This window comes from Macrotis lagotis, chromosome 3 (genome assembly GCF_037893015.1).
Source record: "Macrotis lagotis isolate mMagLag1 chromosome 3, bilby.v1.9.chrom.fasta, whole genome shotgun sequence".
NCBI classification, from domain to species: Eukaryota; Metazoa; Chordata; class Mammalia; order Peramelemorphia; family Peramelidae; genus Macrotis; species Macrotis lagotis.
In genome coordinates, this window is record NC_133660.1 from 24,209,570 (window position 1) to 24,234,124 (window position 24,555).

Here is a 24,555-nt window from a genome sequence, read left to right on the forward strand (position 1 = left end):
TAAAATTTATATAGCATTTTAAGGTTTGCCAATCATTTTATAAATATTATCTCATCTGATCCTTACATTAACCCTGCGTGGTAGATGTTATTATTAACTTCATTTTGCAAATGAAGAGAGTAAGGATAACACAAATTCATTGAATTTCCAAGGGTCACACAACTGGTGTCTGAAGCACTTCTTGCAAAAAGTAAAGATTTCTTTCATTTTTTCTCAATCCACATTGCACATCTTTTCAATGAGAATGAGAGGTCCTTGTGGACACAGGTAGCATTTTTGCCTCTCCTTGTATCCAGATCATGTAGCACGGTGCCCAGCAGGTTGTGTGTGTTTATCAATACTGGTTGACCTATATCTAAGAAGGAGATGGTAAGTTCAGCAGGAGGGAACGTCCCTGCTATCCACAGCATCACAGCATTGATCCAAGTGTACTGGTACTTGAATAGATGTTATAGACTGCTGTGGAATCAAATAGGATACAGCCCTCAAAGTTGATGACTTTTACCTTGTCAAAACTCTAAAACTGTTGCTTGATCTTTCATAAAGACTTATACTCCCTATCCCATTTCCCTCTCAAGGAATCCCCCTTGCCATGGGGTTCAATCACCACCAGGACACAAACTAAGATCTTGAACTAGAAGGAACCTTAGTGATCCTTTCCCTCACAATCCCAGTTTTACATATGAGACAATTGAGGCCCAAAGCAGTTCATTGATTTGCCCAAATAAAGTAGAAAGGCATAGATCTAGGAATTAATTCTATGTCTTCTAATTCCATATGTAGTTGTCAATTCCATAGATTGCACCCTCTATGCAGTAAGACTCAATGATACAGTTATTCCTTCCACTTCATGGGGGTTGGTGGGGGCATGGGCACATCCATAATCTGGAAAATCCAAGTAAAATTTTTTGACCTTTCTGTCATATCAGAGTGTGAGGTTTATAATACCATTATTGCAAAATTTGGGTTGATGGTATTATATATGTATATCTTTATATATATATATATATATATATATAGTACATTATATATATATATATATGCATATATATATATATATATATAGTACATTTCTGAGTTTCTAAACTGTTTCTGTATCATCTGCTAGTCTTTGTTTGCAAACTTTCAAAAAACTCCAAAAAAATCCCATCTAATTTCTGCAATTTATCAAAATCATGATTGGGAAAGTTTTGATGTGGAAGAGATAACTGCAGATATCTATCCACTAGAGAATTCCGAAATATGCACATTACTTCATAGTACATAGAAAAATTCTCTCCTACTCATGGGGATAGATTCAGCCAGATTTTTCTCTTCTGTCTTCTAAATGTTCTCTTTTCCTTTTTATGTTCTCAGGTAGCTAGATAGGAAAGTGAGACTACAAGAGCCTTTGTATATCTTTTCAAGTGAATCTTCATTTATTCTTAAACCCATGCTTGTTAAATGTTGAATCTTCTCCTTGGAATTAAACTAAGAGAGACCTTATTTTCCATTGGTGGAGAGGAATGGAAGGAGGGGTTTCACAAATAATTAGATGCCATTTTTGAATTTAGAGACTAAAGAAAGCATGAAGGACAGCCAATCCCCTGCCTTTTAAAAGAACATGGAGTTGTTGAAATATCACAATTGTATTGGGATTTGAGTAGGGCAAGGGTATTTTGTACATTCTCTAAGACTGGGGAAGTCATATTAATTCACAGAAGTTTCTGTGCCAATGATAACCTGGAATGCTGGACCTTTCCTAATTGAAAGTGAGAGTTTGACAAGTTCTTAGCATGGGGTGAATGTCTTCTTCCCTTCAATAAAGATTTGAAGGACCTGATCTTGGTCAGGCTTGAATAACATTTTGGCTTCATGATTCACCTTCCAGGAGTGATTCTTCAGGACCACAAAGAGCAGGAGGGAGACCTAAATCGATATTTGCCTCTCTTAATAGTTCAATTTCTCTTTTCCTCTTTACACACACAGACACACACACAAACACACACACTCAATCAATCAAGGAATGACAGGCAGACAAGGGACCCCACTGAAATGTTTCTATTACTGATGGGAAAGTAAGCAAAGAAAGAAAGCATCCAGGGTTGAGGATAACAATGGGTGGCAAGAGGAAGAATCCAATAGAATAAAAGGAAAGATATCTACAGCATTATTCAGGGTCAAATATTAGGTCAACTCATTAAAAAAGATGGCCTCCTTCTGCCCAAGGAGCCATTATCTCCTGTCTTGTGAAGACCTGAGTCAATACAACATCAGAAGTTACTATGGACACTCTCCCCCAGGACTTCTTTAGAAAAACTTCAGGTACAACTGCCCTCAGAGGCTCTTGATATAATTGAAAACATGCAAGAAGAAAGCTTTAGAAAGAAAAGCCCAATTGGGGAAAAAAATCAACTCTTTCCCTCATGGATCAAAATGTAATCAAATGTAGAGGCAACTATGCAGATCCATAGGGGAAGAAGTAGGGAAGAAGTAGAGAGACTTGCCAAAGATAAGGAAAAAAGAAAAGATTTGGGATCAGGTGCCCATAGCAACTGCTTACATGATTCAACCCACAAATGGAAATGAACTGAATGTCCATTTTGTTTGACCTGAAAAGAAATTTTATCGAGCAAAGTTATCCATTTGCCTTGGAGTCCTTTGGAAACTTTTAAACATCATGAACATTTCAAGATATGCTGAAATCCATTTTGGTCTTAATATATTTATAGTCATAAAATATCAGTACAAGTCACAACCAAAAGAGTTAAGAAGGAAGAAGGAAGAAAGAAAGCATAGAAAGAAGGAAGGAAGGAAAGTATTCTTAATCCTTGGCAAGTAACAGACATGCAGAGAGTGAGGGCCAGGGACACCCCTCTTTTATTCTGTGCTCACTATTGAGTGATTTGTTATATTATTTTTCTGAAAAATTTTATTTATTTTGAATTTTTCAATTTTCCCCCAATCTTTCTTCCCTCCCCCCACCCCCCACAGAAGGCAGTCTGTTAGTCTTTACATTGTTTCCATGGTATACATTTATCTAAGTTGAAAATGATGAAAAAGAAATCATATCCTTTTATTTTTAGTTGTTTTTTTGCAATGCAGTGGGGTTAAGTGGCTTGCCCAAGGCCACAAAGTTAGGTAATTATTAAGTGTCTGGGGCTGGATTTGAACTCAGGTCCTCCTGACTCCAGGGCCTGTGCTCTATCCACTGAGCCACCTAGCTGCCCCGAGAAATCATATCCTTAAGGAAGAAACATAAAGTATGAGGTATAGCAGAATTACATAATAAGATAACACTTCTTAAAAATTAAAGGGAATAGTCTTTGGTCTTTGTTCAAACTCCACAATTCTCTCTCAGGATAAAGATGGCATTCTCGAGCACAGATACCCCAAAATTGTACCTGACTGTTGCCTTGTTGGTATGAGCAAATCCATTAATGTTGATCATCACTCTCATGTTGCCGTTAGGGTGTACAATGTTCTTCTGGTTCTGCTCATCTCACTCAGCATCAGTTCATGCAAATCCTTCCAGGCTTCCCTGAATTCCTGTCCCTTCTGGTTTCTAATAGAATAATAGTGTTCCATGACATACATATACCACAGTTTATTAAGCCATAAAAAGGGTAAAAACATCACCTGTACAAAAATATTCATGGCAGCTCTGTCTGTGTTGGCAAAGAATTGGAAATTGAGGGAATGTCTTAATAAATGGGGAATGACTTAATTAACTGTGATTTGTTATATTCTTGATGAAGAAGGTCTAGGACATAAAAGAAGCAGATAAGAAGAGAAAATCACATTACTATAGGACTGACCTGATGATTGGAAATGGTTTTTCACTTTTCTTTATATCTCCAATGCTTAACATAGTGTCTGGCATCTAGTAGTAGAAAGTAATAGCAAATAGTAGTAATAAATGCTAGCTGGCTGGCTGGCTGACATTGAGAAGTAGTATGGTATAATGGATGGAGATACAGTCACAAAGACAGGAAGACCTGTTTTAAATCCTGCCTTTGATACGTATCAGCTAGATGACCCTTGACAAGTCATGTGAGTGCTCCTTGCTCTAGGCAGGTCTCTTCCACCTTGTAGTTACCAACCAAGATGGAGTTTCCTTACCTGAGACTTCTTTCTATCAGTGACATCACAGCTCTAGGTTCTATCCTTAAATATACCTGTAAGCTAAGTAAGTATTAAGTGTTTGAGGTCAGATATGCACTCAGGTCCTCCTGACTCTAGGGCCAGTACTCTATCCACTGTGCTACCTAGCTGCCCCTTAGCTTTAATGAACTTTATGGAACAAAGTTGTCCATTTCCCCTGGAGCCCTTTGGAAACTTTTGAACATCATGAATGTTTCAAATATCTTGAGACCTATTTTACTCTTAATGTAATTATAGTCCTAAAAGGTTAGTACAAGTTGATGACCTCCAAAGGGGAATGTAAAAATACTTAGTATCATAGACAAAGTTTACGGCACAGATACATTGGGACAGAGTCAGGTTTCAAACCTAGGATGACCTGACAACCTCTTTTTGCCTCTGTTAAACTGACTTTTAAAAACTCACCCCAACCCTAAATTTTTGTACTTCTAGAGTTTCAGAACAATCAACTGATCAACCAACAAGCATTGACTAATGACTGAAGGTCAATTTATAAATTCCAAAGACATCATGGATAGAACAAGTCAGATTTTGAAAAGCCTTAGTATGATAATTTCCACTTTGGTTATTTAACTTCCCTTTGATTTCTTTGAGATAATTATTGAGAGAAGTCTTGGGAGGGAAATGGACAGAAGGAGGACAGTATTGTCTGTCTCCAGGAGGTGGGCATTCTTTGTTCTGGGTAGAGATAAAGAGCTCCACAGATTAATTCTTATTCAGCATAACACAACTTTTTATTATCAGTGACTTCATTGAAGTTACAACTTCTTTGCAGAATCAATTCTGGTATGTGTCTGATTTAAATTAGCCTAAGTGGTGCTAGTTTGAGTTAGAAACATTACTTCAGCTCTATGAATCTCTGTTTACTCATATGTAAAATTCAGGGTTGGTACTCAATGGTCTATCAGGTCCTTTCTCACACTAAAGCATTGCTATAATGAAATACTAGAGAAAGGGTGAATGAGTGCGTGTTGCCTCAATCAAACTAAGACCTGGGAAAGACCTTAGCTTAAAAAAGATCAAAGTCTCCTATTCATCTGCAGTCTCTCCAGTCTTCCTGCTCCATATCTGGAAATTGGACCCCGATGTCTCGAGAGGAGAAAGTAAGGCTGATGACTTTGCACAGCTCTTCCTCCCTTAAATCCAATTCACTTGCAAGTCATGGTCCTTGATGAAGAATGAGAGACAAAATTACTCAACAAATCTTTGGTACAATGAAGTATTGAAGAAAGGGTGACAATGTGAAAGTTTTGCAGATACCAGGGAAGCCAAAAGAAAAATTTCAAAATGAGCTACAGACTTTCAGAACTTGTCTTTGGTGTGACCAGTCCCTTCCTCTGCCACACAGGTTTCATCCCTTTACAACCTGGCTGAAAATTGTTCACCATGTAGCCAGGGTTTGAACCTATATAAGTTGATCCTCAGAGAAAGGACACACATTTCTTCAGTAAGATCCTGCATTAAGTAAGACTTTTAAGTTGGATAAAATCTATCTAGTTATAATCCAGTGACATAGTCTTTAAATACAAGGTTCATCTCCAAGACAAAATGAGACACAGAACAAGAAATTTGGCTCCCAGAAGGCCACTGGGGGTTGACTATTTCAGAGTCTTAACATATAGTTTTCTTGAAAGAGCTTTGAAAAACTTCTTCAGAAATATCACCTGAAATAAACCTTTTTCTTGGCATCAGAATCTGGATCATAGAACTTTAGAGCTAGAGAGATGGATATGAGATGAATGTAGATGAATAGGTATGTTTATGTCTTGGAGTCTAAGCCCATACTTCATCTTCAAAGCACAGAATTTTTAAGTTGGGAGGGATTGTAGGATCATTACTGAGGATTAGGATGGGATCTTGGAAAATCAATTCCTAGTTATTGATGGACTGATTGACTGATTGACTGATTTGATTTGGAATCTCTTCTTCTTACAGAAAAGAAAAATGAGGTTCAAATCAAGTGACACCTCAAGTTCATACAGAGGGTGACTGTCAGAGGCAGAACTTAAATTCTGGTTCTCTGGTCCTTTGATTTTTTCCATTGCTACAATTCATCTTGTTCAGTCCCTCTGTATCTTTCCCCTATTCTCCCAGTTGAGGTAACACTATTTAAGATGCATTTCCACATGGAATAACTGCCTTAGGGTTTCTTCTTTAAAAAGTATCAGTGAACAGATGGACTCAGACTCCATTTACTTTGTATAAGAATCTGTTGTTCATTCTTTAAAAAAAATCTCTTCATGGCCACCCATGGAATTTTCTTAGCAAAAATGCTGCAGTTGTTTGTTATTTCCTTTTCCAGCTCATTTTACAGAAGAGGAAACTGAGGTTACTTAACTGAGGAGACTTAACAGGTTAAGTGACTTGCCCAGCATCACACAGCTAGTATCTGAGGCTTGATTTGAACTCAAGATGATTCTTCCTGACTCCAGGTGCAGCTCTCTATCCATTGTGCCATTAGCTGCTGGTACTAAGAATAGGAGAAGATAAATAAGTTAAGTTTTTTTCTTTCTAAGAATATGAAAATGCCATGATATATAGCATCTTGATTAGGTATCATAGAGGAATAGAGCACTAAATCTGAATCCAAGAAAACCTTGATTCAAATCAATCCTCAAACACTTCCTAATAGTATGAATTGGGGCAAATCATTTAACCTTAGTTTCCTAATCTTTTAAAGGCAAATGCTAATAGCACCTAACTTCTAGGGTAAATGTTATGACAAAAGGAATTAATATTTGTCCAGCACTTTGCCAACTATAAAGAACTCTATAAGTGTTAGCTATTAATATTTATGATTTATTGAAAGCAAAATTTCTCAAAGTAAAAAAAAAATTGTGATATTTTATTTTTTCTAATGTAGGATTGGAGCAACTAGGTGGCACGATGGATAGAGCACTGGCCCTGGAATCAGGAGAACTTGAATTCAAATAAATTTATTTAGCTATGTGATCTTGGGCAAGTCACTTAACCCCATTGCCTTGCAAAAACAAAAACAAAAAAAAAGTAGGATTGTGTCTACATTTTCTTTCATATTCCCATCAGGCTTCATTCATCAAGGAAACTTATGGACTCTTCATTTTGACTACATGACCTCAGTTTTGGATTCTGTACTAAATCATTTCCTAGAAAGTAGCAACTAAGATTTTCTTTGTCCCAACTATTGAATCATTATGTCAAAGAACAGATTGGCAGACTTTTTATATACTTAAATTATATTTTGAAATTCATTTTTAGAAGGTCAGTGCCTCTATATTAGATGACCTTCAAGAAATTCTTCAAAACTTGAAAAAAGATGAATAAAAAAATGGAAACTGCAGGAATCCCCATCAATTGGGAAATGGCTGAACAAGCTGTGGTCTATGAATGTGATAGATTACTATTGTGCTATAAGAAATGTTGTTCAATGATAATAGAAAAGCATAGAAAGACATATGAAATAATGGATAATAAAATGAGTTGAACAAGAGAACATGTAGACAATAACAGCAATATTGTTTTAAGAAAGATTTTGAGTGACTTTTTTTTTTTGCCTGTTATAAATATCCAAATTAACTATGAAGTTCATAACGGCACTATCTACAGCCAGAACTGATAAATAGAAGTATGTGTAGAATAATTTTACATATATTTGTATATATGTATGTATATCCATGAAGACATATTTGTGTCTAATGGTAGTTATCTCTGGGGGGAAGGGGAAAAAAAGGAAAAAAATTACTTAATTGTATTTTTGAAAATAATTACAAATTGTTTGTAGTAGATTTTCAATTTAATGTACAAATACCTTTTTTATTATACTGTGTTTTAGAAATGCTTATTTTATTCCATGAATTAAAAAGAAAATAATTTTTTAAAAAGGCATGTTTTTCAATTTGAATTTAATCAATTTGAAACCAATAAATAAATATTAATTAATCAATCAATATTTTTCTTTGTTTCTAAAATATAGAGATTCCTTTCTTATATCTAAATACTTGTACATGACTATTTTGGAGACTCAGTTGAAAAGATGAGTAGTTCAATTTTCATATGACCGAGCTAGAAAAGATAAAATATATTCTCTTCTATAAGGAGGCTGGAGTACAAAGTCTTGGCCACGTCCTCCATGTACTTATCTTAAATGACATCTCCAACCATTCTCATCTCTTGACAACAGAGTTTCAGAATGATTTCATCCCAGGTGCTGACCTCCCATAAAATCTGCAGTCAGACGCTGGAAGTCAGAAAGTCTTGGGTTGTATGAAAAGAAAGTGAGAAAGTAATAATAAAACCCACATGTGCTGGCAAGGGTTGTTGTGACAAAACTCATACCTGAGAATTCAGTCTCTTCACCCAGTATTGAGAGGTGGAATTCACCTCCTATAACTCCTCTTTTTCTTGATTAAACTTTTCAGGACCAGATCTCTTCCCTTTGAAATTTTCTTTAAAGATTTGTATCTAGGATCTGGCGACTAATTTATTCCCTTCTCTTAATGCTTTGCTAAATGGATTTCAGAAAGGGATTCCTTCTGTGACTTTACAACTCCAGTCATTCTTGAACCCTTTTCATGTCCATTTCCCATGCCATTAAAACAGCAAATTCAATACATTGAATTTGACATTCATGCTTCACCCTTCACATGCAATAAAAAACAGGCAGTACCCACAGACCACTGTTTGATATTGCAGTTTATAGATTTCCTGGTGAAAGTGTAGTGATTAGTCAAAAATGGCAAAATTGGGGCATAAATAAGGTACAAAGGAAGAGAAAAGGAGAAAAGCTGAAAGAGAATAGATGAAAGGAAGGGAGAAAGGGAAGGAAAAGGAGAAAGTAAGAGAGAAAGGAAAGATGGAAGCAAGGAAGGAAGAAGGAGGGAAGGAAGGAAAGAAGGAAGGAAGAGAAAGGGAGAAAAGTTGAAAGTAAGAATGGATGAAAGGAAGGGAGAAAGGAAAGGAAAAGGAGAGAGGAAGGAAGGAAAAGAAGGAAGGAAATTAAGAGGGAAGAAGGAAGAAAGGAAACAAGTATGGAAGGAAGGAAGGAAGGAAGGAAGGAAGGAAGGAAGGAAGGAAGGGTAAAGGAAAATAAGTGAAGAAGAAAGAAAGGAAGCAAGTATAAAGGGAAGGAAGGAAGAAAAAGAAAGGGAAAAAGTTGAAAGGAAGGGAGATAGAAAAGGAAAAGGAGAAAGAAAGAAGGAAGGAAATTAAGAGGGAAGAAGGAAGAAAGGAAACAAGTATAAAAGGAAAGAAGGAGGGGAGGGAGGAAGGAAGGAAGGAAGGAAGGAAGGAAGGAAGGAAGGAAGGAAGGAAGGAAGGAAGGAAGGAAGGAAGGAAGGAAGGAGGGAAAGAAGGAAGGAGGGAAAGAAGGAAGGAAAAGAAGAGGGAAGAAGGAAGAAAGGTAGCAAGTACAGAAGGAAGGAAAGAGAAAAACATGTATAACATCAGGATGACATTCTTGCCAAGTAACTGGGACGTCATAGGCATGCAGACAGTGAGTCCTGGGGCACTCCTCTTTTGTTCTGTGATCTTGTGTTCTGTTAAGTAACTTGTTATATCCTTGGGTTAGAAACTTTGGGACGTTAAAGAAGCAGAAAAGAAGTAGAGAAAGTCAGATTCCTGTAAGACTGACCTGGTGATTGGGGACTTTTGTGGGGGGAGGGGTTCTTTCTATCTCCAATGCTTAGCACAATGTCTGGCATCTAGTAGGTACTTCATAAATGCTAACTGGCTAGCTGATTGACATTGAGAAGCATGGTGTAATGGATGGAGCTGCATTGTAAAGTCAGGATGACCTGTTTTCAGATCCTGCCTGTGATACATATCAGCTTGCAAGTTATGTGAGTTCTCCTTGCTCTAGGCAGCTCTTACCTTGCAGTGACCAACCAAGATGGAGTTTCCTCACCTGAGACTTCTTTCTATCAGTGACATCACAGATCCAGATGTGTATTCCTAACCTCATTTGGGCCTCTCAACAACCCTATGGGATAGGAATTCCAGGTGTCATTTCCCCCACTTTACAGATAAGTAAACTGAGGCCCTGAAACAGTCAGTACCAAAGGCAGGATTTGAACCTAGGACTCAGTGAATTAAAGTCCAGCGTATTATTTATTCTTCCCTTTATGTGTTTCCATTTTTCCAATTCTATTTGCTCTTTGAACTGCAAGGAGATTCCAGATTCTAGAACTGGGAAAAAAGACTGAGGAATCAGTGGGGATGAGCTGCTTACCTTTGAGGAGGACGTTGTGCCTGGGAATATAGTTAGGAAAATCAGTAGGAACCTTGACTGCTAGCAAGAAACAAATTGTGAGGTTTTTTTCAGTGAAAAGTATCTGCCTCCTAGACTTGGGGAACTTTTGTTGTTTATTCTTTTTCAGTCATGAAAGACTCTTCAAGACCCCATTTTGGATGATCTTGGCAAAGATATTGAGTTCACCATTTATTCTACTCCATTTTACAGATGAGGAAACTGAAGCAAATGGGACAGAGCAACTTATCCAGGATCTTGAAGCTAGTGAAGTGTCTGAGATTGATTTGGGAACACTAATCAAAACCACTTCAATCCATAATATAATATCAGTTGTGAGAAATTAATTATATTCATGGAAAACTGTCAAACCATCACTCTAAAAAAACAAATCTGTCCTTCCTGATACCAAGTAAAGAATTGGCAAAGCTGGATTTAAAGCCTATCACTGATACTTATCACTTGTGTGACTTTGAGCAAGTAACATAATCTTCCTGGGCTTCAGTTTTCTCACCTGCAAGATAATCATGACAGATGGCCTCCAAATTTCCTTTTACCTCTAAGTCTATGTTCCTTTTATCATACTACTCCCTTACTCAAAAATCTTCAGTGGCTCACTTTTACTTCAAGAATAAAATATACAATTCTGAGTCTGGCATTTAAAAATCCTTTCTAATTTAGCTGCTTTCTTCCTTTCCATTATTATTTTACATTATTGCACTTCATATAGTCTCCTATAGTCAAACTAGCTTATTATCTATTCCAGGTATATATAGGAGGGGTGGAAAATATTTAACTACCAGATCTTTTGAGAAAAAAGTACACTTTCTTAGTGCATTTCAATCTGCATTATTGGCATTTTCCCATCACATTGTTTTAAGTCTATATTGATTCATATTTGGTCTTCATTCTCAAAGACCATGTCATCAGGGAGGTGATGCCATGACAAGCACATGAATTGGATATAAGGGAGGGGATACTAGGCTAAGTCATCAACCTCACTTTCTCCTCCAGAGCCACCTGGATCAAGTCACCAAATATGAATTGGAATGAGTGGAGATGGCCCTGGATGCAGGGCAATCAGAGTTAAGTGATTTGTTCAAGATCATACAGCTAGTGAGTATCAAGTGTCTATAGTCACATTCAAACACCTGTCCCCTGACCCCAAGGCCAGTGTTCTATCCACTATACCATCTAGCTGTCCTTGTTTTAAGTCTAGACAATCAACAAAATAGTAAAATAAGGCTTGATTTGAAGCATTTGCTGATTCTGAGGTGTAAATGTTTACTTTTTTTTAGTTTTTTTTGCAAGGCAGTGGGGTTAAGTGACTTGCCAAAGGTCACACAGCTAGGTAATTGTTAAGTGTCTAAGGCAGGATTTGAACTCAGGTCCTCCTGACTCCAGGGCCAGAGCTCTAACCCACTGCACCACCTAGCTGCCCCTAAGTGCTTATTTTGAAATTTTAACAATCTTGTCTTGGGGACCAGTTTGAATAGGCTCTAGCCCAACCTTGCAAGCAGCTCTGCTTTTAAATATTATAACACCAATGTCTACTCTCCAGTTGCATAGGATCAATCTACTTCTCTAAGCCTATTTAGCATTATTATTCTTCCCAAAGGTCTAGTCAAACTGTTTTTTGCCATTATCCAAACACAATCCATTTCCTCATTTCTATTCCTTTGCCTAGGCTAGAACCCCTTCTAGGAATGCCCTTCCTTCTCACCTTGGCCTCTTAGAACCACTATTTTCTTTTATAGCTCAGTTCACATATCATCTTCTACTTAAGATATTTCCTGACCTTCTAGATACTAGTCCCCCTTCCAAAAAAAGTCTTGCAATTTACTTTGTATACTTATTTGTATAGCTGTGACCCACCAGTAGATTCTAAGCTCCTTGAGAGTCAAGGTTGGCTTTGTTTTTTATATTCCTGGCACCAGGTCACCCTTACTAATTGACTGACTGATTGCAAGGTATTCCTTTGCTTATATCCTCCTCTTGGATTCCCTACTTTTTTTTGGAACAAAGGTCAGGTGCTACCTCATACATGAACTTTTCCCTGATCTACCTGGTTATGAATGCTCTCTCCCTTGAAGTTATTAGGTCCCAGAAGCATCTAGGTGACATCACCTCCTTCCTTAGACACCTTGTAGCTGTGTGATCCTCAGTAAACCATTCAATCTCTCTGCCATAGTTTCTTCATCTTGAAATTGAAGATGATAATTACAGCAGGATTAAATGAGATAGCATTTGTAAAGACTCCATTTTCTCATCTGCAACATGGAGATGTAATAGATGTAATAGCTCCCAGAGCTATGAGAATTAAGTGAAATAAAATTCATAAGCATCATGCAAACCTTAAAGTATTATATAAATTCAAGTTGTTATTATTGCTTTGTATTTTTCTTATCTATCTATCTATCTATCTATCTATCTATCTATAACCAGATATATGGTTTTTCCCTAATATAATTTAATTACCTTAAAAGTAGAGGTTTTCTTTTATGTTCACATCCTGAGATCTTAGCCCAGTACCTAGTAGTAATCACTTACTACATGATCATCAATTTGAATTTAATAATGGATAAATGAGATTAATCATTGGTAGAACAAAAAAGTAGAATAGGGAAGCTAGGGAAAATAAATGTTTGACTTCAGGTTGGAGATGTAGTCTTGCATTTCTCATGTTTTTAGGCTTAAACTACAATATTACACAGGCACAGAGACATCCTCAGTGAAAGAAGCTTATTCTATCTGTTATTTCTGTTAATGAAAAAATGAGGTTCATCTCCAGGGAGTGTTGATCTGGAGTTCTGTACAATATCACCAGGCATGTTGGTGAAAGCCATCAATTCAAATTGCTGGGAACATCGTTGATAAATCAAAACACTGTGGAGAAAGAACCTTGTGGTTAAGAGGGGCCTCAATCAATGTGCCTGCCTGGAGAAACTGAGGCCACTGAGCTCACCTGGGTGCCAATGACCTTCTTTAGATATGCTGTCTATAAAAGCAAGTAGAGTTAAAAGAAAAGAAGAGAGAGAAAGGAAGAAAGAAAAAAGAAAAAATGAATGAAAGAGAGAAAGAAAGAAAGGAAAAGAAAGAAGGAAGGGAGGGAGGAAAGGCAGGAGAAAGGGAGGGAGGAAAAGAGAGAGAAGAAAGAAAGAAAGAGAAAGAGAGAAAGAAAGAAAGAAAGAAAGAAAGAAAGAAAGAAAGAAAGAAAGAAAGAAAGAAAGAAAGAGGGAGGGAAGAAGGAAGAGAGGACAAGAGAGAGAGAAAGAAAGGAAAAAATAAGGAAAGAAAGAAAGGAAGGAAGGAAGGAAGGAAGGAAGAAAGAAAGAAAGAAAGAAAGAAAGAAAGAAAGAAAGAAAGAAAGAAAGAAAGAAAGAAAGAGGGAGGAAGGAAGAGAGGACAAGAGAGAGAGAGAAAGAAAGGAAAAAATAAGGAAAGAAAGAAAGGAAGGAAGAAAGAAAGAAAGAAAGAAAGAAAGAAAGAAAGAAAGAAAGAAAGAAAGAAAGAAAGAAAGAAAGAAAAACTTTCAGTTCAGAGATCCAACCCTTGAAAACTAAGGGACTTATGTTCTAATTCACCCAAGGGGAAGATGAGAAATCAGAGAACTGTTTTGTATCATGCATGAGCCAGACAATTACTGCCAAGTCCCATGAAAAATTGATGGGATTCTCTCCCATGTGGTCCATGTTACAGGAAAGTTTGAAAGATAAGTTGAGGGCTGACCAAGAGTACAGAGGGCTTCTGGCTACAGCCAGTAGTGCTTTAGGGGACAAGGAATCTGGAATTACTGTTCAACTTCAAAGCTGTTTCTCTGCAATTCTACAGTGACCTTCCCAGTTCGGGAAAAACTGAATCAGATGATTTGAACAGAGATGGTAGAGCAGGAATCCCAAATTGTACTGGCCGTTGGGCAGCCCAGAGCTTCTTGAGGCTCACTTGAAGGTATTCCTCCTGAAAGGATTTTACTAATCATCTATTTTCTAGGGTCCCTTTCAAATAGTCTAAAATAATTCTTCTGTATTTATTCATCCATATACATGTTTTTCCCTTTTTTGTTTTGTTTTTGTTAGAGGAAAGGAGAGGGGAGGGGAGGGGAGGGAAGGAGAGGGGAGGGGATAGACTACCGGCCCTGGAGTCCTCAGACACTTAATAATTCCCTAGCTATGTGACCCTAGGACAGTTACTTAACCCCATGGCCTAACCAAAAATAAAGAAAAGAACATTATAATTCTAGCTTAACATCTCTGATGGAGTGTGCCCACTTGTAAGATGCATAAACTATTTAGATCAACCCTCCCATTCACAGATGAGGAAACTGAGGACTCTGGATAAAGTCACTTAGTCAGCTTCACAAAGGTAGTAAATGACAGAGAGGAGTATAAACCCAGTTCCTCTGATTCCAAAGACATTATTCTTCTAACTCTACCATAATCAGTCCCTTCCCCCAAACTGTTGACCTGCTCTTTGAACATTTCCAGTTCTCTCTTCTCTTCATCTCATCATAGTTGGAGTTTATGTGTGACTTCTACAAACAAGTCTTCAGAAAGGAGAAACATTCTACCCTCCAGGCATCTTGAAGAATCTGTTTTACAGTCTACTTTGACTTAAGATTCACAACATCAAATGAATTCCTAGATAATTGTTCCAATCCCTGTTTTAAAGACTCAACCAGACTCAACCATCAAGGTCAAATGGCTTCATTTGTAAGACTGTTTCATGACTAAAAACCTCACTTCTCTCTGTGTCTCTGGTATGGCATATCTGCCTTTCTACATTGTATAATATAAATACCCCCTGCCCACAGACAATGGAGAGACACATGCTATATGTAGGGACAGCTAAGAGTGGTAGACTTAGAATCCAGAAGACCTGAGTTCAAATCTGACCTTAGATACTTGTTAGCTGTGTGACCTTGGACAAGTCACTTAACCTTGTTTGACTCACAATTGCTGCAGTCTTTCTCTTCCTTTTCTCCTTGTACTAAGTACATTAGATTTTTAGTTAGAGTGATTCAGAGTGAATCTAAGTGAAATGCATTAATATTTACAAAAATATAAATTGCCAGATTAAAAAAGAGGAAATTAAATTTTTAACCCTACTTACTTCAGAAAAAGAAATTGAGCATGTCATCAATGGACTCCCTAAGAAAAAATCTCCAGGGCCAGATGGATTCACAAATGAATTCAACCAAACATTCAAGGAATAATTAGCTCCAATCTATATAAACTATTTGGAAAAAATAGATGAAGGTCTGTCAAATTCCTTCTATGTATGACACCAATACAGTGTGGATATTTAAACCAAAAGAGTCAAAATGGAGAAAGAAATTTTCCTAATGAATATGGATGCAAAAATTTTAAATAAAATATTAGCAAAGTGACTACAGCAAATTATCCCTAGGATAATAAACTATAACCAAGCAGGAGTTATATCAGGAATGCAGAGTTGATTCAATATTAAGAAAACTCAGTATAATTGACTATATCAATAAGAAACCTAAGAAAAATCATATGATTATCTCAATAGATACTAAAAAAGTTTTTGACAAAATACAACACCCATTCCTATTAAAAACACTCTAGAGCAAAGGAATAAATGAAATGTTCCTTAAAATCATCAGCAAGCATTATATGTAATGGGGATAAGCTAGAAGCAGTCCCAATAGGATCACAGATGAAACAAGGATGGTCATTATCATCACTGTTAATTCAATGTTGTATTAGAAATGTTAGTTTGGTAAATAAGAGAAGAAAAAGAAAGTAAAGGAATCAGAATAGCTAATGAAGCAACAAAATTCTCTCTTTGCAAATGATTTGATGGTATATCCAGAGAACCTTAGAAAATCATCTAAAATACTACATCTAAAATACAATTAGCAACTTTAGAAAAGTCTCAGGATATATAATAAACCCACATAAATCCCTACCATATCTGTAGATTACTGACAAGACACAGCAACAAGAGATAGAAAGAGAAATTCCATTTAAAATAAGTTCAGACAACATAAAATACTTGGGAGTCTGCCTGCCAAGGCAGACTCAGAAACTTTATGAAAACAACCAGAAAACACTTTTCATATCAAAAAAATCAAATCTAAATAACTGGGAAAATGTCAATTGCTCATGAATTGGTCAAGCTAATAGAATAAAAATGACAATTCTATCTAAATAAAATAACTTATTTAGTTCCTTACCAATCAAACTACCAAAAAATATTTTAGTGAGTAAAAACTACTTTAGCAAGTAAAAAATCATAATTAATTTAATCTAGACAAAAGATCAAGAATATCAAAGGAATTATTTAACAAAGTACAAAGGAAAGTGCCTAGTTATAGCAGATCTAAAATTATATTATAAATCATCAGTCATCAAAACTGGTACTGGATAAGAAATAGAGTAGTGGATTCGACTACATGCAAGAGACAGCAGGAAATGACTCTAGTGATCTATTTTTTGATAAACCCAAAGATTCCAACTTTGGGGATAAAAATTTACCCTTCAATAAAAATTGCTAAGAAAAATGGAAGATAGTTTGGCAGAAACTAAGCATAAACCAAGATCTCCCACCCTATACCAAGATAAGGTCAAAATGGGTACAGGATTTAGATATAAAAGATAATATTTCAAGTCAATTAGGACAACAAGGAATTGTTTACCTATCATCTATGGAAAAGGGAGAAGTTTATGACCAAAAAAGAGATAGAAAACGTTTTTAAAAAATCAAACAGAACAATTTTGATTACATTAAATTTAAAAGATTTTACACAAAGCCAATGCAACAAAATTAAAAAGGAATGTAGTATGTTGGGAAACAATTTTTACAACTAGTGTTTCTGACAAAGGACTCATTTCTAAAATATATAGAGAATCAAACCAAATTTATTAAAGAACAAATCATTCCCCAATTGGTAAATGGTCAAAGGTCATGCAAAGGTGATTCTCAGATGAAGAAATCAAAACTATCATATGAAAAATTGTTCTAAATCATTATTGATTGGAGAAATGCAAATTAAAACCTCTTAGATACAACCTCACACCTCTCAGATTGACCAATATGACTAGAAAGGAAAGTTATCAATTTTGGAGGGGATGTGAGAAAACTATGGCATTAATGCATTGATGGCAGAGTTGTGAACTGATCCTGTCTTTCTGAAGAGCAATTTGGAATTATGCCCCAAAAGCAATGAAAATGTGCATACCCTTTGATCCCACAATGCCACTACTGGGTCTACATCCTGATGTGATCATGGAAAGGGGGGGAGATCCCACATATACAAAAAATATTCATAGTAGCTCTTTTTGTAGGGACAAAGAATTGGAAATTGAAAGGATGCCTATCAATTGGGGAATAGTTGAACAAATTATGGTATATGTATGTTATGAAATACTATTGTTCTATAAGAAATCATGAGGGATGGGATTTCTGAAAAGCCTAGATAGATTTGCATGAATTGATGCTGGGTGAAATGGATAGAACCAGAACACTTTTTTAGAATTTTAAAGTTTTAAAATAGTGGCTTTTTATAGCATTTTTAAGTTTACAAAGCCCTTTACATGGGTAATCTATTCTGGTCCTCAACCCTGGGAGGTACTGGGAGGTAGAGAACTGAGTTTTACTGAGGTATAACTTGCCCGGGTCATGCTGCTAGTTGGTGGTTCTTGTCCTTCATTATCAAGGAAGATAAGAATGACATCACTTTGTTTGAGACAAATTACAGTGTATCCTACTGTGACTGATCAGATCAATACAAGCTTGGAATGCTCTACTACAGTTTGCACATAAATAGTTCATGTGAACATCTATGGTGGGTACTCTAAACTTTCACATGCCACATTTCTTTGAGCTGCTTCCATTCTACCTTCTTCAGGAAGTTCAGCACCCTCACTGATGAGGTCACACCACACTGAGTGGTCTTGTGCCAGGGTCTCTCATGTTGCACAATTATGTCAAAGTTGTTAAGTTGTTAAGAGAGAACATCAGAGCATCTTGGTATTGCTTCTCCTGACCCCTTGTGAGTGCTTGCTCTGTGTGAGTTCTCCATAAATAACATTTTTTGGTAAGCATACATATGGAATTCTAACAATGTGCCCAGCCCATCATAGTTGTCCTCTCTGTAGTAATGTTGGAATACTTGGAAGTTTAGCTCAAGGAAAGACCTCAGTGTCTGATATCTTCTGCACCAGGTGATCTTCAGAATCTTCCTAAGACAATTTAAATGTATGATTCAGTTCCCTGACATGGCACTGTCCAGGTAGACTACCCAGGTTTCAGAGGCATATAGCAGTGAGCACAATGGTCAGCACAATGGATCTGAAGACCTTCAGTTTGGTGGTCAGTAAAATACCTCTCCCACACTTTCTTTTGGAGTCTCCCAAATACTGAGTTAGCTCTAACAATGTGAGTGTCAAATTCATTGTCAATGTGTACTTCCTTGGAAGGGACACTGCCAACGAAAGTGAACTTGTCCACAGTGCTGAAAACTTCTCCATTTGCTGTGATCCTTGGTTCCACATATGGATGGTGTGGTGCTGACTAATGGAGAACCTGTGTTTTCTTGGTGTTAACTGTTAGACCAAAACTAGTACAAAGCAGTAGAGAATGAATCCATACTTCGTTGCATTTCAGCTTCAGAGGCTGCATGGAATGCACAATCATCTGCAAATAGAAAATCATACACCAATACTCCCTGCACTCTGGTCTAGCCTTTTCAAGTTGAAGAATTTGCCATTGGTGTGATAACTGGCCTGGGTTCATCCTCAGTGAAGGCATTTGATAACATGGATGAAAACATCATGCTAAAAAGTATGGGAACAAGAACATATCCTTTTTTTTACTTCATTGGTGACTGGAAAAATCTCAAGAGCATCAGCCACTATCCAGTACCTGGGCATGCATGCTGTCATGAAATTGGCATACAATAATGATTAGCTTCTCCAAGCAACCAAATTTTGACATAATTTTCCATAAACACTCATAACTGATGATATCAAAGGCCTTGGTTAGATCTACAAATATTGTATACAGACCTCTCTTCTGTTCCTGGCATTTTTATTGAAGTGTTGAGCAACAAATACCATATCAACTGTTCCTCAGCTCTGTCTGAAGCCACACTGGCTCTCAGGGAGGTGACCATTTTTCAGGGGAAAGATCAGCTTATTGAGAAGAACTTTGGTGAGAATCTTATCAGCTATGACTAAAAGAGAAATACCCCTGTGATTGTCACAGGACAATCTTTTCCCTTAATGTTAATAGAGATGGACAATGGAGGCACCCTTGAATTCTTGGGGGATAACCTCTTCATCCCATATAAACTAGAAAATTTCAGTTAGTTTTTGGACCCCCCCCCATCATGTAGATCTCAACTGGAATAGAATCAATACCAAGTGCTTTGCCAGTTGAAAGGCTAATGGTGTTAAAAACCTCTTCTTCAGTTGGAACTTCAACTAGGGACTGATTGACTTCAACTTCAGGTAAAAGGTCAGTGACTTCTGCATTGATTGATTTATGTCAGTCTGTTAATAACACTATGGACGTGTTCAGCCCATCTCTCAAGGATGATGTCCCTATTGTTAATCAACATGGGTCCATCAGTACTGAGTTGTTGAGATGCACCATATGTCTTTAGCCCATAAATAGCCTTCAGGGCATCAGAAAAGTATTTGGGTTTGTTAATGTCTGCATAAAATTGAATTTCATCTGCCTTCTTACTGAACCAAGGTCCTGAATCTAAGTTTCATGTGGACATTATTTTTGATGTAATTAAATGTTGCCTTATTAGAAATGGATGATTTATCCTGCTGGTAAATCCTGTGGAGTTCTTGTTTTTTATTTAGCAGCTTCTGTAATTTCCCCATCATTTTCATCAAACCAGTCTTGGTGTTTGAGAGTGTTCTGTCACAGATGAGCAAATACAGTGCTGTATACCGGATCCCTGAAAGCTGCCTGTTCCTTTTCCTCTCCATTGTTACCAACTGTGTGTTGGCTCAGTTTTCCCCTCCAAGTTAGCAACAAACTGTTCCCACTCAGAGAAACACGCTTATCTCTTGGCATTAATTCTAGTATTCACTTTGCCTTGGGGGCTGCCACTTTGATTGAATATGAAGATTTGGCTAAGAGAGGATGAGTTTGTGATTAGTCCAGCATTCTGCATCACACATCATCTTTATCATTCTCACATCCTGTCTGTCTCTTCTCCTTACTATCACACAGTTTAATAGATGCCAATGTTTGCTATGAGGCTGCATCCAGGAAGTTTTATAGCATTTAGGTAAATAGAAGACAGTGCTTGTGATGAGAAGGTCATGAGATGAACAAATATGCAGTAGAAGGTGACCATTGCTGTTGCTGTTTCCAACTCCATTCCTCTCAAGGACTCCCTGCCATGTCTGGTAATCTGCACTATTCTAGCATTAAAGTCACCCAGAATTATAAGCTTATCCTCTTTTGGTCTATTGATGATAAGGGTCTCCAGATCTTCATAAAATTTTTTCTTTAACTTCATCAATGTTCATCATGATGGGAGCATAAGAGCATAAGCACTGATGATAGGGCTATGGCATTTTCTTGGAACTGATAAGCTCATTGTCATGGGCCTATCATTCACTCCTTTTGGTAGGCATTCAAGAATGTTAACTATATTACCTTTTTTTAGGTTTTTTTTTGCAAGGCAAATGGGGTTAAGTGGCTTTCCCAAGGCCACACAGCTAGGTAATTATTAAGTGTTTGAGACCGGATTTGAACCCAGGTACACCTGACTCTAGGTCTGGTGCTTTACCCACTGTGCCACCTAGCCACCCCTATATTACTTCTGATTGCAAAACCTAACTCAACTTCATGGTGTTCCTTTTACTGTGACCACTCCAGGAAAAAAAACAAGCATTTAACTCTTACTTCAGTAAGCTGGTCTTTATTTCCCAGCCTTGTTTCACTCAGGGCTGTTATTTGGATACCATACCTGCTGAGTCCTCTTGAAACAAGAGCTATTAATCTCTCAAGTCTATTGGATCTTGTGTTATCTATGAGTATGCACATGCTCCATGAACAAATGGTAAATGGAATCTTCTTTGAAGAAGTTTTTGTAGATTTTTTTGTATCTTGACCACTCTTTGGAATCCCTGCCTGCTGCAGCAAACAGGCCATAGTAGGTAAGCAGACAATTTTAGGACACCTTTCCTAGCTCCTTCCTTGCATCAGGAGATGAGCAGTACAATACTTGAAAGGGCTGCTCAGTCAGCCAGGGGGCTGCCAAATCCCACTGTTGCTTTCAGTGGAGAATTGACCATATGGCCCTGGGCTGCCTGTGTGCAGGATTGTAACTATAGTTCCCAGTGTATCCAAACCTGCTGCTTGGCCACTTGCCTGTTGCCACGGGACTTTGAGGAATGGTTATGAGTGATGTCTTTTGTGATGTCTATTTGTGAGTGATCTTTTTTGGATTTAAGTGAGGTAGAGCTGCATGAAATCAACCACCTGTCTCTTCACCAAAGTCATCATGATCTAGCATAGTAAGAAAGAGTCAAGACAACTGGTGAGGGCTCTAGATGCAGTGGATGACCTTGGCATCACTGATATCTAACTAAGTTCAACACTGCTAGTAAGTGATTGAAGTAGGATTGAACTCAGATTTTTCTATCTCTGTTTAAAATGTGTTTTCCTCACAAGAAGCCTCTGGGTAATATAAGTAAAATTAGAGTTACTCTCTGAATCCAAGTCATTCAGGTTTTTTTGTTATTATATTCAGAAGAACATTATACACCCTAACAGCATGGAGTAATGATCAACCATGAGGGACTTGTTTGTTTCTGCAAGACAATAATCAAAGATAATTTTAAAAGACATATGATGAAAAATACACATCCACAGCCAGAGAAAGAACTGTGAGGTTTAAATGGAGACCAAAGCTTATTATCTTCAATTTTTAATTGTTGTCTAATGTAATATACCATTTTTTCTTTTTTCTATTTGGAGCTGATTCTTCTTTCACATGATCAATATGGATCTATATTTAACAAGGTTATAAATACAGAACCTATATCTGATTACTTTCTGTCAGGGGAGGGGGAGGGGAGGGAGGGAGGGAGAAAATGCAAACTGCAAAAGAGTGATTAGTAAAAAACGAATAATTAAAATAAAATATATAATCCAAAAAAGAAAAAGAAAAAATAACAGTCCAATAAGGAATCCCTCAATGGGTGCAGAGAGGAGTCCCAATCTAGGCCAGTTGAGGCATTAAGCACACTATTTCCCATCTGACTCCTCTGCTTTGGGACTCCTCTAACTTCTCCCCCATGCTGTCATGCTAGGTGCCTCCCCTCTCCACCTATCAACCTCTATTTTTATGTTGTCTTCTCTCATTAAATTGTAAATAACTTGATGACAGAGACTGTCCCTCTTTTTTGTATTTCTATTTCCAATGTTTAGGATGCTGCCTGGCTCCTTATAGGCACTTTAAAAGCCTTTTTTTAATCTTTGAAATTACCAATTCACTAAAGCATCAAATGATCAGCACTTACTTGCCTATTGAATAATAATAATAATAATAATAATAATAATAATGATACTGATAATGATAATAATAATAGACATTTAGATGATATTTGGAAATTTACAAAATTCTTTGCATGCATCATCTCCTCTAACTTTAACCAAGAAGTAGATATCATTCATCTTATTATCCCCACTTTGAAAAGGAGAATAGTGAAGTTCTGAAAGGTTTAGTGATGTCTTTAGTTACATAGCTAGTCAAAAAAACAGGTTTTGAACCAAGGTCTTACTAACTCTATATTCAACATGTTTTCCAGTAGGTACCTCTTCGGTACCTCTTCAGATTTCTAAATGACTAATTTCTGGAATGTGTATGGGTCTCAATCCAGAGTTGGGGTAATGTAATATATTTGTAAATATTTTAAAATTTTGATAATCTTGTTATTTGATAGCTAAAATTTCCTTCACAATCCTCTGTTTTATTCTATGAATTTTAAAGCATTTTTATGACAAGAAACTCATAGTCTTCACCATATCATTAAAGGGATCCATGAATGAGATTGGTTAGGTACTTCTAAATATGACCATAAATGGGGAAGCTATTATTAGGTCTCCTTCAATAGAAGATCTTGGTTATTTACATATCTTCGACTGTTTTTTCAATTTTCATATTTTAAGTAAGACAATCTCACCGAGAGCAAGAATTTTAATCAGTGAACATCTCTCCATTGAAACTGATTAACAACTCATCCATGACTTACCTTGTTTCAGAGAAAATGAACTAAGAAATTAAGACCATAATCTCCCAGTGACTATATTTCATAGTAAGAATTAGAATACAGTTCTTCTTCATTATAATGCTGGAACTCTATCTGTGAGGTCTCATTATATCTAGAATGTAGTTTAATGTTTGTAATTTTCTTATTTAGGCAGTTCTGTGATCTAGAAGACAGAAAACTGTGCTTGGAGTCACAAAGATCTAAGTTCAAATCAAATCAGGTCTCAGATACTTCCTAGTTGTGTGATCCTGGGCAAGTCATTTAATCTCTATTTCAGTTTCTCAGCTATAAAATGGGAATCACAATTGCACCTTTCTCCAAGGGTTTCTGTGAATATCAAACAAGATATTTCTAAAAAGCACTTAGATTTGTACTTAATAATTATTTTCCCCTTTCTTCCTTCCCTCCCTCCCTCCCTCCCTCCCTTCCTTCCTTCCTTCCTTGCTTCCTTCCTCTTCTTCTTTCCTTCCTTGCTTCCCTCCCTTCCTCCTTTCCTTCTCTCCTACCTTATTTCTGCAAACCAATTCCTTTTCATTTCCTCCCTTCCTCCTTCCCTTCTTCCTTTTCTTTCTTCCTTCCTCCCTTCCTTTCTTTTCTCCTTCCTTTCATCTTCCCTCCCTTCTTTCCTCTCTCCCTATTTCCCTTCCATGCTTCCTTTTTCCTTCCTTCCTCCCTTCATTTCTAGTTTCCTTCCTTTCTTTGCTCCCTCCCTATCTTCTTCCCTTCCTAATTTCTTTCCTTCTCTCTTTCTTTCCTTCCTTCCTTCTATAATAAAATTTTCCATTAAAGAAAGTTCAAGAATTGAAAGTACAGAAAACAATACTAGAAACATTCTAGTCATATGTACTCAGATTGAGTTACTTTGAGCCTTAATTTATTCATCTTTAAATCTGACCCAGTGATCAAAATTATTTTAAGGAA